At 39.9% G+C, this 18,831-nt stretch overlaps 1 long non-coding RNA gene across 6 annotated transcripts in view; it reads right to left on the bottom strand.

Moving 5' to 3' along the window:
• The window catches only part of LOC135104267 (uncharacterized), a 149,053-nt gene that overhangs the window by 11,602 nt on the left and 118,620 nt on the right, over positions 1 to 18,831 (bottom strand). For 3 of the 6 annotated variants that reach the window (XR_010270357.1, XR_010270353.1, XR_010270358.1), the window contains one exon: positions 6,840 to 7,170. This is a non-coding gene — a long non-coding RNA (uncharacterized LOC135104267). Of the gene's footprint in view, positions 1 to 6,839; positions 7,171 to 8,016; positions 8,297 to 18,831 lie in introns of those variants that run through there. The other 3 variants (XR_010270354.1, XR_010270355.1, XR_010270352.1) reach the window with 3 other exon arrangements.

Below are 18,831 nucleotides of genomic sequence, written 5' to 3'. Positions count from 1 at the left end.
ATTATTCAGTATTTAGCATTTGGGTAGGTAACAACTGAGACTCGTGAAAGAAAACCCTAATCCTTGTAAATGTGTTGTGTGACAAGCAAAGTCACTCATGTGCGGTACATCTTGCAACTCTGATTGTGCTTTTATATATTTATAAAAAAAAAAAAAGTTACGTCAAAAACTTATAAACAATATTCTACAAAATACAATTTTTTTCCTTAGTGACTAAAAATTTCCGTTCTCATAAGCATATAAGAAATAAGAATATAGGAAAACATGTAAGAAACCAAAACGTTTACTGCTACTGGCAGTGTCATGTACGAGTTTAAAACATATATACTTATACAAACCTTTCATTCCTATCCATGGATAAATCTAATCTTACTTCAAAGTCTCTTACTGACTCAAAACTAACAGCGTGATGACTAAGTGTATTCCAGTCACCTACAACTCTATGAACCGCTTCTCTTATGTTTCTTTTTTCTTTTTATTAAACAATTAACTTGGTCTTGGTACTCATAAGTGCACGGCCCATGTTATTGGCGATTCATAACTCCAGCTTTCATTGCCAACAACAACAACAACAACAACAACAACAACAACAACAACAACAACAACAACAACAACAACAACAACAACAACAACAACAACAACAACAACAACAACAACAACAACAACAACAACAACAACAACAACAACAACAACAACAACAACAACAACAACAACAACAACAACAACAACAACAACAACAACAACAACAACAACAACAACAACAACAACAACAACAACAACAACAACAACAACAACAACAACAACAACAACAACAACAACAACAACAACAACAACAACAACAACAACAACAACAACAACAACAACAACAACAACAACAACAACAACAACAACAACAACAACAACAACAACAACAACAACAACAACAACAACAACAACAACAACAACAACAACAACAACAACAACAACAACAACAACAACAACAACAACAACAACAATAATAAAAATAAAATATTCTTATTTTGCACGGTGCGAAATGTTAAGGCAGGTTATCTCTCTCTCTCTCTCTCTCTCTCTCTCTCTCTCTCTCTCTCTCTCTCTCTCTCTCTCTGTTAAGGTGGCATTTAGGCAGTTATCTCTCTCTCTCTCTCTCTCTCTCTCTCTCTCTCTCTCTCTCTCTCTCTCTCTCTCTCTCTCTCTCTCTCTCTCAAATTTATGCAAATCTAACAATATATATATATATATATATATATATATATATATATATATATATATATATATATATATATATATATATATATATATATATATATATATATGCATACATAAACATATAAAAAAATATAACTTGAAAATTCACCCGTTCAGTAATAACCCAAGGCAACAACCAATTACACCAGCAAAACATTCCAAGGGGCAGGAGGCAGCGAACACCTTTCAATACACGATCCCAACGCTATACACAAAGCCCCAAACGAACCATCCTATCCTGCTGTATTCATATATTTCCAGTGAAAGGGGATATTGCGTAGGGAACATGAAGAAACATATAGCAGAAAAAAAAAACTGAATGGTCGTTTCGTTATTTCCGTACAGTGAACTCAAGTAATGATGTCAGAAGTGGCATATTTTTACGAGTAATGTTTATATACTGAGTACACCCTAACAGACTGTACTAATGAAGTGCTTTATGATAAGAGCTGCGCAAAGATGGACAAATACGGATGGAAGTGGAAGTATTTTGTCTCTTACTGTTTTATTTTAGTTCACACAGAAAAAAGCGCTAGAAAGTAAAAAAAAAAAAAAAAAAGAACACCGCAGAAAAAAGGCCCACTGACATGAATATTTTTGTCAGTTGTGCATCTATAGATCTATGGATTTGAAATAGATTACAAATAATCTCTCGGCGAACAGTTGTACAGGCGAAACTTCTGCAGTGAGAATATCAAGCATGTGTGTGTGGCACGCACTGTCCGGGAGTGTAATTGGGAATCTATTCTCTCTCTCTCTCTCTCTCTCTCTCTCTCTCTCTCTCTCTCTCTCTCTCTCTCTCTCTCTCTCTCTCTCTCTCTCTCTCTCTCTCTCTCTCTCTCTCTCTCTCGGCGTTCTGTCCTGGATGAGATGCAAATCACGGTACAATTCATCCATCTTGACTACACCACTGTACTGGAATTATTGATGTCGCTACGATCAATGGCTGCAGCATACATTTGCACACGCGCACACAAATAAAAAGGAGAAACGAAAAAAATAAATATATGAAAGAATCTGAATATTTGAACGAGAGAGAGAGAGAGAGAGAGAGAGAGAGAGAGAGAGAGAGAGAGAGAGAGAGAGAGAGAGAGAGAGAGAAAGAGAGAGAGAGAGAGAGAGAGAGAGAGAGAGAGAGAGAGAGTGTGTGTGTGTGTGTGTGTGTGTGTGCGTCATCGCTTCCCTTAATGCTCCAGGGACGCGATAATTTCCCGTGACAAAAAAGTCCCCGTCCACGTGATATTGCACATCAATCAGTCATTCACAGACGCCTCATTCAACAAGAACAATCAAGTCATCACATTATGCTTTGTTGTTTTTCTGTTCCAGCGCGCCCCGCTCATCACGCAGGTCACCTGGATACGACTAATTGTAAGCTAACTCAATCCACACTCCTCTTTTATTATATGTGCAGGAGGGAAACTTTTCCTATTTCAAGAGTTTTTTTTTTTTTTGGGGGGAACAGAAAAACATCTGAACATTTTCCAAGATCCGTATCTGAAAAATATCCATTGTTTTATTTTTTCATTTTATTTACTTATTTTTTTTTATTTTATTTATTTAAATATTAAGGAAATTAAATATACAGGCAGAAAAATCTCTTCAGAACTTACTCTGGGAGATTTTAGTGACAATAATTTTTTTTTTTTTTATTGATATTACCTATTTTTTAAGCAAAAGTTTTGTTTCTTGCTAAGAATTCTATTTGTCAGCGAATCTTAATCATATCAATATATTTTCTTTTATGTAAAGGACAAGCCGGAAATTTTAAAGATTTCTTTTTTTAGAATCGAACAGTCTTTCAAGGTTCAGATCTTAAAAAAAATATTCCTAAAACTTTTCACTAAAATCCTTTACTCAAAATAACCTGTTGGAGCCATTATATAAAGGATATCAAACATAATATTTAACATTTAAATGCATAATCTCGCCAGAAATTATAAGAAGAGAGTTTAGTGGCAGTAAATTCCGTGTTTGTTTAGATGCGTCATTTTTCTTATTACAATTCTTGTTCTTGTAGGAATTCTATGTTAGAGGAGATTTTTTCTGGCCGTAACAAAATACTTTTTCTTATGTAGTAGATGAACTTGTAAAATTTCAAGATTTTTATCATTGTTTTTAAGTCAAGGTTTGAAAAAAAATAGAAATAAAAAAAAGAATTTTGCTGAACCACAGTTTTGAATATGTTACGTAATATGTATCAAATGTATGGGCACATATATTTTTTTCCAGAAATTATATGATGAAGTTTTAGCGACAATAAATTTCTATTCCCTCTAAAATATCCTTCGTTTCCCATTTTCTACAACGAAAAAAAGAAAGTTGGCATGAAAAATAATGTCATGAGTATTTACATTCCTTCTTAATGGCACTCTTAGTATTTGCCAAAACCTTTTTTCATGACCTGACCTGACCTGGTCTGACCTCGGTGATCAGCAGAGCACGGTGCTGGTACATGATGGGGCGCCACTTCAGACATTTCCTCATTATCGGCACAAAATGAGAAAAGTTTGCTATGTAAACCCAAGTTGGACGAGTAAGTCCCAGAAGAGACCTCAACGAGAACAGAGATGAGGAGGTCTCCTAATGGGCCCCATCTGGCCTGGACGTGGGTGCCGGCACGCTGCCGCCTGGGGGCTGCCACACACGCCAGCCGTGGTGAAGGGAATCACACGTTCACTCGCCATAATGAATCACTCACGTGCATTAAATGGACGGCATTGTCTCGATGACTCCCTTTCTCCTCGTCAACTTTAGCTCTCAGTCTTTTGCATCTTTCTTCCCGCCCGCCTTCCTCCTCCTCCTTTGTCTGTGCTGTTCTATTTCTTTCAATGTATGCTAGATAGCATAGGCCTTGCAGACAGCCTTGTAAGGAATAGCAGCTCTGTTTGCTACTTGTTCTTCTTTAGTGTTCCACCTCCTCCTCCCTCCTTCTCCTCCCTCTTCCTCCTTCTCCTCCTCCTCCTCCTCCTCCTCCTCCTCCTCCTCCTCCTCCCTCCTCCTCCTACTCTTCTTCTTCCCAATCGTTAACGAACATCATCATCATCAGCAGCAGCAACTTTTAATTTCAGAATGTTTAGCCTCCTGATTAATGATAACATATTTCATCCAACGCTACTTCGCATCTTACCATCACATAGTCGCAGGACCTCATTTACTCTACACTATTTCACGATATCCAATCTGTTATACATTTAGTTAAAGGATAAGAGACCAATACTGCATATTGCTATAGGGTGCGAGAAGGGAACAAAAATTGTGTAATGGACTTGGAAAGTTATGAAAGGCGAGAAGTGACAGGTTGTGGGCCGCTGGGTTGACACACCAGCAATTCAAGAATGGGGAAAACATAAAGGAGGGGGGAAAACAAGATGTTGCTAACTAAACTAGGATGATGTTCACTTGCAACAGAATAGTATATACTGGCTGCTAGTGAGATGAAATCGAGGATCAAACAATATTTTTCCTTAAAAAATAATAAAGTAACAACAGCAACAACAACAACAACAACAACAACAACAACAACAACAACAACAACAACAACACACAACATCACAACAACAACAACAACAACAACAACAACAACAACAACAACACACAACAATAATAATAATAATAATAATAATAATAATAACAATAATAATAACAATAATACTCGTAAAACGAAGGAACAAAAAGAAACAGAAGAAAAATAATAATAATGATGATATAATAATAATAATAATAATAATAATTATAATAATAATAAGAAGAAGAAGAAGAAGAAGAAGAAGAAGAAGAAGAAGAAGAAGAAGAAGAAGAAGAAGAAGAAGAAGAAGAAGGAAGAAAGAAGAAGAAGAAGAAGAAGAAGAAGAAGAAGAAGAAGAAGAAGAAGAAGAAGAGGAAGAAGAAGAAGAAGAAGAAGAAGAAGAAGAAGAAGAAGAAGAAGAAGAAGAAGAAGAAGAAGAAGAAGAAGAAGAAGAAGAAGAAGAAGAAGAAGAGAAGGAAGAAGAAGAAGAAGGGAAGAAGAAGAAGAAGAGAGAAGAAGAAGAAGAAGAAGAAGAAGAAGAAGAAGAAGAAGAAGAAGAAGAAAGAAGAAGAAGAAGAAGAAGAAGAAGAAGAAGAAGAAGAAGAAGAAGAAGAAGAAGAAGAAGAAGAAGCATATTATTAATTTCTAAATGAACTTTCAGTATTATCCTTTCTACTTATTCTTCTCGTCCGTGTCCACACGATGCTCACTTTATTTTTTTCTCTTAATTTCATCAAACTTTTCAACATATCCTCCTTCGTCTCTGAGCTCCGCCACACTCGCTGCCGCAGAGAAATTCAACCGTTCCGTTCCTCAGCTTTTAACGATGATCTTTCCGTTGCCTCTCTTCCCATTTCCTCATCCCTGTGGCTTCCTTGCTCCATCACGCCCGCCATTTCCCTCCGACAGGATCGTCCCTCGGCGCCGCCTCAGTTCATTAAGAGGGAGAGAGGTCCGGGCGGGCTCGCCAAAATTAAAAGAAGGGTAATGGCGTGAATGTGGGGAATTAACTGGGATTTTGGCGCTGCAGCTTCGCTCTGGGTTTAATCATCCTTCCTTCAGAGCTCCTGATTTCTTTTGCAAAACTAATGTGCTCAGAAGGACGAGATGAACTTTGCACGAGTATCCAGATGCCACGTGCATGCCAGGGAACCGTCCACGCGTCACTGCCAAGCAACAGAAAATAATAAACACACTAATCGGGAAGGCGAGGCTCAAGGTCTGGGTGAGGGAGAGGAATCGTGTGAAGCGGTGAGGCACACCGTCATAACAGAGAGACTGGCTACATAGTGTGTGTGTGTGTGTGTGTGTGTGTGTGTATGAATTTCCGGATCATACCCAGGACATTACGAGTATCATCAAAGCGTTGGTTATCAATTAGCTATCCACCTCTACCGCGTACTGTTGTTGGGCGTCACGTGACAGGCGTGCTCACCTAGCAGTCAGTAATTGCTGGGATTCGTGTTTCTAAAGCCACTGATGCAATAAGAAATCTGAGACCTCTTTAAAGTAATTTTTAAAACTTTCAGTAATTATAACAATTACATAATTTTCGTGGTGATTGTTGAGATTCATCCCCTTACAATTTTTTTTTTTTTAATTATATCATGTAATTTTTTTGTGAGTATGAAAAAAAAAGCCCCATCCGAAACAGGAGCGTCTATTGATTTATCAATAAGAAAACAAACACATGGGTTTTTTTCTTCAGTTTTAAAAAGCTGTGCCCTAAAAGTGCTAACGCTGGGATTGAAACCCTGGCATGAACATTGAAGGTAAACACGTTCCTGACCAAGCCAAGATGATCACCACGATCAAGGAGAATTTTGACAGACCTTAACTCTCCTACCACTTCATAGGGATGCGGTGATTCCACGACACACCACGTACATACAGTAGTAGTGTGCATTACTTTCAAGTGCAGTCAACTTGGATGACTGACTATATACGTAAGCAGTTTCTGAGGCAGGGTGTATAGAGTCCTTACCTCCGCATGCCAGCCAGGTACACAGGTAAACAGATTCTTGAGTGGTGACACACAATACATGTAATGAAGATATTAACAATGAAAATCATCTAAACTTACTGTACATGAAACTCCTCTCGAGGGTGAAGGATGCGATCAGACGACTGTGTTAACGGAGATGGAGGTGAAGAGTGACGCTGGAGATCAATGGTGGGTAGTGGTAGTGGTAGTGGTGAAAAGATGAGGAGGCTTGGTTAGAAAGGAGCACTGCCTCAGAAAGGTCGGGGGGGTGGGTGTTCGGGGTAATCGCGACACACCCCCAGACTCCATTGAGGGCGTCGTCTTTCTGGGGTGAGGCTCGTCCCTGTGTGATGCCAAAGCCTTCCTTCCACACAGCACCGCGGCAGCGTGACGGCCTCCCCCTGACAGGACGCTCTCACTGCCAGTCTTCCTGCGGGGAGAGGAAGGTCGGGTTATACATGGCGATTACCAGTAATGAACTTGTGTCCAGGCGCATCACACTCCCGGGATGTGCTTCATTTGAACGTGGGGAACCCTGCCGCGGGGAAGGGCGCGCCTAATGATAAAGTCTAATATGAACTTAACCTGCTCTGATGAGATGCGTCAGTTCATGATTATCTCAATTTATTTTCCAATATTGAAGATGTATTTAAAGGCAAAACTTTCAACAGAAGATTTAAAGTAATATAACTGAAGGCTTGGCACAACTCGTCCGGGTACTCTCATTATCACACACACACACACACACAAAAAAAAAGTCCAAAGAGCTTACTATATAATTAAATGAAATAATGATCATGTACATGAATCAATTCTATTAGTCAGTGTTCACCATACCTATGAAGTCAGTCAGGTGTGAGGTGCAACTCTTGGGTCTGTGCGAAGTGGCCAGTGTTGTGAGCATCAATAAGCATACGATATTATCTGAACGGAATTTCAATGAAGAAAAACAACAAATACTGGAAGCATCATATGGTCGCCACGTCCAGTATTTCGCTTCAGGCTGATGATAATAACATTATACTACAAGCGGGGGCCACTTCATTCTTTTTAAATAATGTAACGGAAGAGGAAGCTCCTGAATATAAAATGCTACAAAAATCAGGGCAGCAAACAACATACATTTTCAGCATTTATTTTTAACCTCTAAATAAAGAAAAAGAAATTATCTATTCATATGTCGAAAATTTGACTTCAATTTTGTCTCTTCTAATTTTGCTTCTGTATGAATATTACACCTATAAATCATCAACTAAATGTACTGGAGTTTACATACTGACTCCGGGTTACGACGCACATTGATCCCTGAAGGTGCCCCGTCACTGTTGTCTGTCACCCACTGAGACGAGACATCGCCGGAAGGAATCATGATGGAGCGTTACAGTATTTATCATCCATAGAAATACTCAGGCACTAACACAATTCATCGCCGGCGTCTTCAAAGCGTCACCACGAGAGGGACAGCGGCGATGTAAGCAGGACAGCAGGATTACATTGGTGACGCTACAAGTTATACATTTTCTTCAGCTTAACTGGCAGCATTCCTATCCCAAGTTTGCTTTTATAGATTCACTTGCTGAAATCCGAATTTTAACGCAGATAATTAGATTTCCTTAAGCTTGGTGTGAAACAAGAAATGCAGATCTCTTTCCTTTAAGTTCGACTGGTATTAAAGTATTTGTTTCCTCAGTCACATTTCAAAGAATAAATTCATATTTTTCTTCAAGGTTGATCTGAAATAGAAAATGCATTTATTTTTAATTACTAAAATGAGCTAGTCTTTCCTTAACTATGATTTAAAAAGAAAATACAGATATCTCCATTTGAAAGGCAAAATTTTATTTGATAAGGTAGTAACATGGATCAAACATTATTTCTGAAACTTTAGTGAATACAACTCAAAGCTAGGAAAAAAAATAAAATGCGAGAAGCACCGCGCCTCTGCGGCCGTGTTGTTGCTGTCAGTTTCATGCGAATACTCACAACAACAATAATCTCGTTTCCATTTCATTTTGTGACTACGCAGTGCTGTACTGTGAAAAGCGTACATCAGCATAAAATATGTACATACTTCAAAACAACCGACCCATAAATATGTACCCGGAGTTAATTAATCCTCGATATGACGCACGAAACGGAATAATGTGATATACAAATAGTATCCGTGAAATGTGAAAGGCACACTAATTTGTACAAAATAACGAATTACAGGGAAACGAGAGTAATTTTCATAGCAGAGTTGTTTACGTACTTTGTTTGTGTTCGCTGGTTTTGGGGGGAGGGGAGCGGAGGGAGAGGGCACCACCATGTTAGGATTGGCAAGAGAGGGGCGGGGCAGACACACCCACGGCTTGACCAACATTTTTGATGGCCACACTGTACAAGAAATGTTAACCAAGATGGAAGGACTCTACACCCACCGTGAAAATTACTGTATTCGTCGATTCAAAGAGACTTATAGATTGATCAATAAAGTCAAGGTTAGAAAGTTATTTGAAAAGCAAACCCAACGCTTCCCGAGGCCACAGCAAGGAAGAAACATTACCAACATGTAAGACTCCAACGGCAGATAAAAAAAAAAAAAAATAAATAAAAAAAATAAATAAATAAAATAAAATATTTCATTAGGTGATTCAGGGAAACCTTTCTGAAACTGGTCAATAAATACATAAAGGAACCTGAACGTTATTAAACCCTTGTACATTTTTCCCTTTTTGTACCGATTACTTACGGAGACATTGAAGAGAGGATGACTTGTGACATAACGGCTTGGTAATTATGTCAGCATTACGAAAGCTATGCATGATGGGGGTCAGATCGACTGCAGATTCATAAAAAGAAAATGTTCATATTCTTATATTCTCGAATGACACTTGAATATCCAATAGTTTCAGTGTAATATGCAGGTCACTTCTGGGGAATCGGATCAAGAACCCTTCTTAAACAGTGCCTTTTTTCATGGCTCAAAAGGGTCGAGTCAAAAGTGTGGCTGCATTTGAAAGCTGATATCATTTCCTCTTTGATCAATGAGCCATATTTAAATATGGAATCATCCTGAAGAGAGGGACTGCATTAAAACATCAGTTCTTTTTAGACTAACTCTTGACTACAAGTGGTTGAAGCGTTTAACATTTCCTTTGATAGAGAAGACGAAGGGTGGTGTCACTATCAACAAACACACCACATCCTGCACCTGGGATGGAAAATTATCTCATTTTAATTGTCAATACAAGTCAGACACAAACCGTCAATCAACAGAGCTTGGCAATATTTTCAGGTAAACTGCATTGCTTCAAAAATATTTACAATACCTACGCACTCAAAAACATAAACATCATTAGCGTCACTAAAAAAAAAAAAAAAAAAAAATCAACGTTGAGAAGCTTCCAAAAGTGACAAAACTGGTTCCATCACACGAACATTATCATATCAAAGTGTGCTATTCATGACCTGAAATTTGCTCTACACTGGATGCGCGTCACCTGCATTAACTTTTTTTAAAACTCCTTTTTTGTGCTTTAGTTAATTTAGTCTTAACGTGAACATGACATTGATATATTCCAAGATACAAAGAATAAAAATGTACCTGATATGAGACTATACATAGTTTTATATATCAAGCAAAAACCAGTAAAAAGTCAGGCCTTTGAGTAAGCATTCGATTCACAACACCAATATGCAAGCAGCGTTCTAAGCATGGAAATGTGACGACTTATTACTGTGAAAGGAAGTAGGCGTGAGACTAGATATGGGTCACGAGACTTCATACCATTCCAAGAAAGACACTGAGCTTTAATCTAAATATTCCGAATAAAAACGACAACTTCCCATAATTAGGGCATTCTATAAATTTACTACCTCTTATAGTAAAGGCGAGGTAGGAACTTAAAGGCGTCATAAAAAAAAATAATAGGGAATACTAATTCGCTTGATAACCTACGAAGTATATACAATGTTGAAGAATGGGTGTTGAATAGGTAGCGAATATTACGATTCCCTCCAAGAAGACCAACGTGTGGCAAAAAATAATGAGAAAAATTTAAGTGCCACCAAGAGAGAGAGAGAGAGAGAGAGAGAGAGAGAGGAGAGAGAGAGAGAGAGATTCCAGGGTCACGCCACGCACACATTAGTCTGGCCACGTCTCCTCCCACTTATTTCCGGTAGAGGCTTGCTGTTATTACATCTGGCCGTAATTATCTCGCCGTTTTCCCCCAAGTGTTTTTAATATATTATAACAAAAAGCAGATTTCAAAAGCTTTCCACGCAAATCTCAAGTTTATTTTAAAGAGCTTAATTTTTCAATTTATTATTTCATTTTTATTTTTTTTTTATTTTTCATTTTTTATTTTATTTCATAATTTTCTCATCCGCCATGCAGAACAAACATCGCTCACAAATGTCCTTTGCCGCAAGGCAACAATAATATTAACTGGCGAACCAACCGCTTATACGAAATGGGAGTAAAAATATTATATAAAGAAGCTTACTTTCCTTTAATATTATATCGTTACAGATGTATTTTAACATTATAAAAACAATAGTTTGAGTGTGTGCATGTATGTATGTGTGTGCATGTATGTGTGTGTGTGTGTGTGTGTGTGTGTGTGTGTGTGTGTGTGTGTGTGTGTGTGTGTGTGTGTGTGTGTTTAGTACACTCAAAACCTCTTTCTGTAAATTATTTTCCTACTACTTAAATAAAATATTTGTTAAAACGTTATACCGAAATTTCGGAACATGAAAAAGAAAAAAAAAGAGAGAGAGAGAGAGAAAAAAAAAAAAAAAAAAAAAACAGGTTGCGCCAAAAAAGAGCTCCACTCTACTGCCCACTTCATAGCTCCTGATCACAAGGCGGAATGAAAATGATAAAGACAGGGAACACCAGTGCTGAGCGATATTCTTGACGACCCAGTGTCATCACTCATTCACACCCAGTTGCAGTCTCCAAATAGTTAATATACCTAAGCTTCTTGGCCGCGCTGCTGTATATTGAAAGGATAGGCTTGGATTCTCGACAAATTGCCGTCTACAGCAATCATACAACAACACAGCGCTTGTCAATGTATTATTCAAAATAACTACCGCGATATTGTAATACGAGAAGTGATGTAAGTTCTCGATTGTTCTATTTATTCAATGGTTTCAGCTCCTCCAGGATGGTCCCCAGCGTCCCCATCAGTTCGACATGATGCCACAGAGAGCTGGTTCACTCCGCGCATCACCAGCTGCGTATGCATTTCGCTCAGTAATTAATTCTCGTCACCACCTTATTGGCCTCCATCATCACCTTATGGAGCGATGAATCCACAAAGTTTTGAATATGACGAAAATGATAAATAAAACAAGGAACTGGAAAAAAGAGAAGTTTGTAATAATTTTCATCAATCGGTGGAATGATTGATGGACTAAATTTGCTCATGTAATTTTTTCCGTCCGGGTTCGATAAGACTGATGTTTTCATGTTAATCACTCATTATCAATGTAAGGCAAAGGCGGACTTAAAACATGACAGAGAACATATTCAACACAAAAGGAAGAGCACTCAAATGACCGCACCTAGCATACTACTGGGCAATATACATCACTGCTGCGGTGAGCCGCCACTCACTGTACCTGTGAGAACCTGTATAGGTCATGCTCTAATCACTGCTCTAATCACTGCATCTTGTTCCCTTATTATGCAACACACGAGGAAGAATACTGTCACATGATCACATCCGGCACGTCACTGTGCAATATAAATCACTCCTGCGGTGAAAACTTGTATAGGTCATCCAATACCCCCTGCCATACGGTGCACCTTGTTCCTTTCTTGTTCCCTTCGCTACACGAGTTCATCTTGAACATTAACGCGTCTCATAATTACTAAACGTGCAGTACTAGTAGAGTTATTATTATTACAAGGGATGCAGGGGAGGCCGCGTAAAGGTGCAGGTGGAGCATGTTCGGGCGAGCAGAGCAGCTTGTTAATGTTGTTCCCGGAGCGGCAACAAAGGCGTATACCACCACGCTCCTCTCATGTTAATGTGCAATCTTAAGTTGCGTGAATTTCACAGTATTCATTTATATCAACTTATAATAAGCTCTTTTAACTCTTATCACTTCAAAGAGGAATTGCTATCTCCATATTATACTATTGTAGTTGTTGTTGTTGTTATTATTATCATTATTATTATTATTATCATTATTAGTAGTAATAGTAGTAGTAGTAGTAGTAGTAGTAGTAGTAATAGTACGATCATTATGATTATTATGATTACGATTATTGTGATTATTATTATCATCATCATCATCATCATCATCATCATCATCATCATCATCATTATTATTATTATTATTATTATTATTATTTTTATTATTATTATCATCATCAGCAGCAGCAGCAGTAGTAGTAGTAGTAGAGGTAATGGTGGTCTTGATGGTGTTGGAAGTGGTGATAGTGATGGCGATAGTAGTAGTAGTAGTAGTAGTAGTAGTAGTAGTAGTAGTAGTAGCTAACAGTACTCAAAATAAGTGCATTGTTATCCCACTTTAGTATTGGCGGCATAACCCTTACATTGCTGCTACTGCATTGTTGTGCGTATGATTATTTCCCAGTTTTGCTTTCATAAGGGAAGCGCAGTCTTTGCTGGATCTCGCAGTGCGGTCCTGGAAGCAGCTGCTATGTGGCAACGGCGACTTCTACAGAGCCTGCCTTCCTCCCGCTTCGAGTCTGATAGTAAGCGATGCTGCAATGACTTCCCCTGACTATGACTGGTGGCGCAGTCTGGTAAAGGTTCTTCTGGAAACACTGGGATCCTTAACTTGTGCTGTCACCTCTTGTCCATCAAGGAACTATGAGGATACGCATGGTTTGTTGACTGTGATGATAAACACGTCCAGCTTGTTAGTCAGAGTAAAGAACTAGTGTGCAACATGTGATTTACCTCCAAGGAATATTATTTTTCAGTGCAAGTGATTGGCAAGAGAGAGAGAGAGAGAGAGAGAGAGAGAGAGAGAGAGAGAGAGAGAGAGAGAGAGAGAGACTTACCATATACCAGGCCTGCACTGTTTCACTTAACCGGGCCAATACAAAAGTCCCCCCACCCTCTCTCTCTCTCTCTCTCTCTCTCTCTCTCTCTCTCTCTCTCTCTCTCTCTCTCTCTCTCTCTCTCTCTCATATTCAAAGAGCCTCCGTAATGAGATTTGACTGGATGTGTAAAATCTTTTTCAAAACGTCTACATTTTCATTTTTTTCCATTCTCTTCCTCGTCCTCATAAAGAGCGAGCCGCAGACAAAGCCGCGTCGTGAAGGTTCCGCCGCGCCCTGTATTTAATAAATCTTCATGAGCAACTTCACTCATACGCATTTCAGCGCCAAGAGTACCGAGAGGAAGTTCTTTTAAATCTGGGATAAGAGAGAGAGAGAGAGAGAGAGAGAGAGAGAGAGAGAGAGAGAGAGAGAGAGAGAGAGAGAGAGAGAGAGAGAGAGAGAGAGAGAGAGAGAGAGAGAGAGAGAGATTAGAGATTTCGATTTTATCTTGGAAACGATTCATTATAGAAGGAGAAAGTACGTAATTTAATTAACTTTCATTTTAACAGTAGTGGTTCGGTATTTTGAGATTATTGTTTTATCGTAAAAAAAAATGGGAAACTTTGTGGAGGACATTACCGTTCCTTTGTACTTTTTTTTTTTTGCGAACGCTGGAAGATATGGACCTTAATACTGCTTCTCTCTCTCTCTCTCTCTCTCTCTCTCTCTCTCTCTCTCTCTCTCTCTCTCTCTCTCTCTCAATACAATCAGTCATCACCATAACACATCACACCATCATCACCACACCATCTCACCTAAATCTATTAACAGTGGTGTTCCTCAGGGTTCTGTCCTGTCACCCACTCTCTTCTTATTATTCATTAATGATCTTCTAAACCAAACTTCTTGTCCTATCCACTCCTATGCTGATGATACCACCCTGCACTTTTCCACGTGTTTTCATAGACGTCCAACCCTTCAGGAGGTAAACATATCACGCAGGGAAGCCACAGAGCGCCTGACTTCTGATCTTTCTAAAATTTCTGATTGGGGCAGAGCAAACTTGGTATTGTTCAATGCCTCAAAAACTCAATTCCTCCATCTATCAACTCGACACAATCTTCCAGACAACTATCCCCTCTTCTTCAATGACACTCAACTGTCCCCCTCTTCTACACTGAACATCCTCGGTCTGTCCTTTACTTATAATCTGAACTGGAAACTTCACATCTCATCTCTAGCTAAAACAGCTTCTATGAAGTTAGGTGTTCTGAGACGTCTCCGCCAGTTTTTCTCACCCCCCAGCTGCTAACTCTGTACAAGGGCCTTATCCGTCCATGTATGGAGTATGCTTCACATGTCTGGGGGGATTCCACTCATACTGCTGTTCTAGACAGGGTGGAATCAAAAGCTTTTCGTCTCATCAACTCCTCTCCTCTAACTGACTGTCTTCAGCCCCTCTCTCACCGCCGCAATGTTGCATATCTAGCTGTCTTCTACCGCTATTTTCATGCCAACTGCTCTTCTGATCTTGCTAACTGCATGCCTCCCCTCCTCCCGCGGCCTCGCTGCACAAGACTTTCTTCTTTCTCTCACTCCTATTCTGTCCACCTCTCTAACGCAAGAGTTAACCAGTATTCTCAATCATTCATCCCTTTCTCTGGTAAACTCTGGAACTCCTTGCCTGCTTCTGTATTTCCACCTTCCTATGACTTGAATTCCTTCAAGAGGGAGGTTTCAAGACACTTATCCACCAATTTTTGACCACTGCTTTGACCCTTTTAAGGGACTGGCATTTCAGTGGGCATTTTTTGTTTATTAGATTTTTGTTGCCCTTGGCCAGTGTCCTTCCTACATAAAAAAAAAAAAAAAAATCATTCCCCTTCCCTTCCCTCATTAGTACAGATCCCTCCGTCCCGCCCTTCCCCTTCTGTAACACTATCCCATTGTACAGTAATATGGAGGTATAATTTTTTGCCTAGTTAGCAGCATAAGTGAATGTATGCAAGTATGAAGGTAATGGGTGTTGGCGGACAAGGGTGGGACTGACATGATCACGCCACCCTACGTCACACACCATAGAATTTTTCATGGTCCATTTATTGCCACTGATAATTAATCGATATTACCTTCATCATTGTGTCTAAGTATTCTTCATAGTTAATCTCTAATGTATTTTGGAATGTATTGTTCTTAGTTATCATTTTTTTCAGCTTTATATAAATCTCTAAACAAATCTCTTAGCATTACTGGTAAGGCTTCTATTCTATCTGTACATGTACTTACAGTCATACGCAGTAGAGCTTAAGTAACAGTTCAGTAATATGATGGTTTGCATCTTGCCACATCCGCTCCTCTTTCCCCCACTCCCTACACCTCCTTCCTTCATATCCAGCACGTCTAGTGGCCTTCCCTCTTAATTAATTAGAAAGTGAGTTGTTGTTGCAAAGTGTTTGTGTTCAACGGCATGCACCACTGGGGAGAAAAGTAGCTGTGTGATTCTCTCTCTCTCTCTCTCTCTCTCTCTCTCTCTCTCTCTCTCTCTCTCTCTCTCTCTCTCTCTCTCTCTCTCTCTCTCTCTCTCTCTCTCTCTCTCTCTCTCTCTCTCTCTCTCTCTCTCTGTCTGTCTGTCTGTCTGTCTGTCTGTCTGTCTGTCTGTCTGTCTGTCTGTCTGTCTGTCTGTCTGTCTGTCTGTCTCTGTCTGTCCGTCTGTCTTTCTGTCTAAAGATTACTTACTAAGATGGACAGAAAAAAACAAGTCTTTTCCTAAGGCGATAATAGTGATTCTCTCTCTCTCTCTCTCTCTCTCTCTCTCTCTCTCTCTCTCTCTCTCTCTCTCTCTCTCTCTCTCTCTTATCCCTTAATGTCTTTACGTTTCATTGGGTCTCATAATTTTCTTCATCTTCTTTTCTTCACATCCACATTCTTTAAATTAGCGCTCAGGTATTAGCCGTATCACTCTTATAATCACTATCATTACCTTTCTTAACTTTACCTTTAATTCTCTTACGTACTATCACTTTGCTGATCTCTCCTAATTCCATGGAAGTCTTGCCACGGTAAAGCACAGTTAAGGCCCGTATTCTGAAAAGCTTTGCTCTCTCATTACGACAATTTTCAAAGGCCACAGAGATGATTAGCCGGGTTCTCAGGGATGTTTCTCTTGTTAATAATGTAGAAATCTTGTTAATCTATCAACAGAACCCTAAAAAACACCCTTGAAAACCAGTGTAGGTTCAAATGGAGTCTTTAGAATGCAGTGGAGGTGCGGCGCAGATGTGTTTCTGAATATGGTTCTGTGAGTTGACAGCAGAAGACTGAGAGTAACGTTTATTCTGTTCTATATATTCTCTCCATCGCGAGGAGTGTGTAAAATAAAATACCTTACGTACGTGTACCAGCTGTCACTCTCTCCGTCACTGTCTCTGTCACTGCCACTGGCCTTGTCTCTATCGGTGCCATTCTCTCTGTGTCTGTACCCTAACTACGTATACTGTTCTTTCCACGAAAAGCTATTTCTTTTGTTTCTCTCTCTCTCTCTCTCTCTCTCTCTCTCTCTCTCTCTCTCTCTCTCTCTCTCTCTCTCTCTCTCTCTCTCTCTACTTATCTATCTACAAATGTATCTATCTATCTATCTATTTGTCTATCTATCTGTCTACCTATCCATCCATCAGTCGACCTTGCACCGTCCTTTCTTGACATATTGCACTTCGTAATCCGATTCTTAATTCATTTTACTATGCTACTGTATAATAGTTTAATAGGTGATCTGGGCTGCTGCGACGGACTCGTGGCTCCAGGTTACACAAGGCGGGCAACTATTACGTGGGCCCCCGAGTCGCTCTAGTGGCGGGCAATGGCTGACGAAAGGGCAGGAATGATGGACAGCGAAGAGCCAAATGTCACGCATGTTCCTCGGAGAATTTCTGAATGAGTGGCTGCAGAGGAAGTGGCGGAGTGGAGGCGAGGAACAAGGGGAGTGAATTGGCAGGGTGTAGACGAAAGGAGGAGAGTATGTTGCAGGGGAGACACAGGGGAATAAATGGTAGGGTGTAGGCGAGGGAGTAGGATGGTAAGGGTGATACAGGGGGACTGGCAGGGTGAGGGATACGTAGTGGGACAATAGTTTATAGGGGAAGCACAAGGGGGCTGGCAGGGTGTAGACGAGATACGGTGATGGTAGGGTGTAGGGGGAGAAACACTGGGGACTGGCAGAGGGATAGTAGGGTGTAGAGGAAACACAGGGAACTGGCAGAGTGTCGGCGAGGTAGATGAATGGTAAGTAGGGTGTAGACGAAGCACAAGGCGCGGGAGCATGACAGGGTATAGAAGGGAGGCATTGATAGTGAATAGAGTTACGTAAGGAAAGCTAGGACGCCCATGATGATGATGATGATGATGATGATGATGATGATGATGATGTGATGAGGACAGTGACGAGAGTAAACTATTTTCATCTGAATCGTCGCAAATTGTACGAGTATGTGAAAGTAACCACAGCAGCAGGTAGTCTTCCTTGCCTTTACTTTGCAGGAGCATAAGAAGAGGCCACACACACACACACACACATACACACACACACACACACACACACACACACAGGAATTCGCGGACAAGGCAAGGCACCAAGAAATCACCCCATTAAAAGACACATAGACAAAAAAAGAGAAAGTAGAGAGAAAAAAAAAAGACGAGGAAGAATAAAGTAAGAATTAAGTGAAGAAAGAGCAGGAGGAGCAGGCAGAGGAGTAAGGAGCAAGGAGGAAACGGAGAGGTAGAAAGAGTTATAACCCAGCATAGCACGTTTTTCATCGCCTTAACCAGCTGCCGCGCCTCCACCCTGGTCGAGGCACCTGAAGTACTCCTCGCCCTCCTCGGCCTGCCTGCCTCCCTCTCAAGGTATCGTGCTCCCAAGCCCTAACTCACGGCTCTTCATAGCATACCCTCCTTAAGCCTCATCCACCTTTTGCTCTTCGCTTTTTCTCTCTCTCTTTCTATCCCTCTCTGTTTCTTCCTACTTCGTTTTTATTTTTTCATCCATCTTTTCCTCTCTCTTTCTATCCTTTCTGGTTCTTTCTTTCT

This window comes from Scylla paramamosain, chromosome 1, assembly GCF_035594125.1.
Source record: "Scylla paramamosain isolate STU-SP2022 chromosome 1, ASM3559412v1, whole genome shotgun sequence".
Lineage (NCBI taxonomy): Eukaryota > Metazoa > Arthropoda > Malacostraca > Decapoda > Portunidae > Scylla > Scylla paramamosain.
Note: the sequence above shows the minus strand (reverse complement) of the source record. Positions and strands in the feature narration are given on the sequence as shown.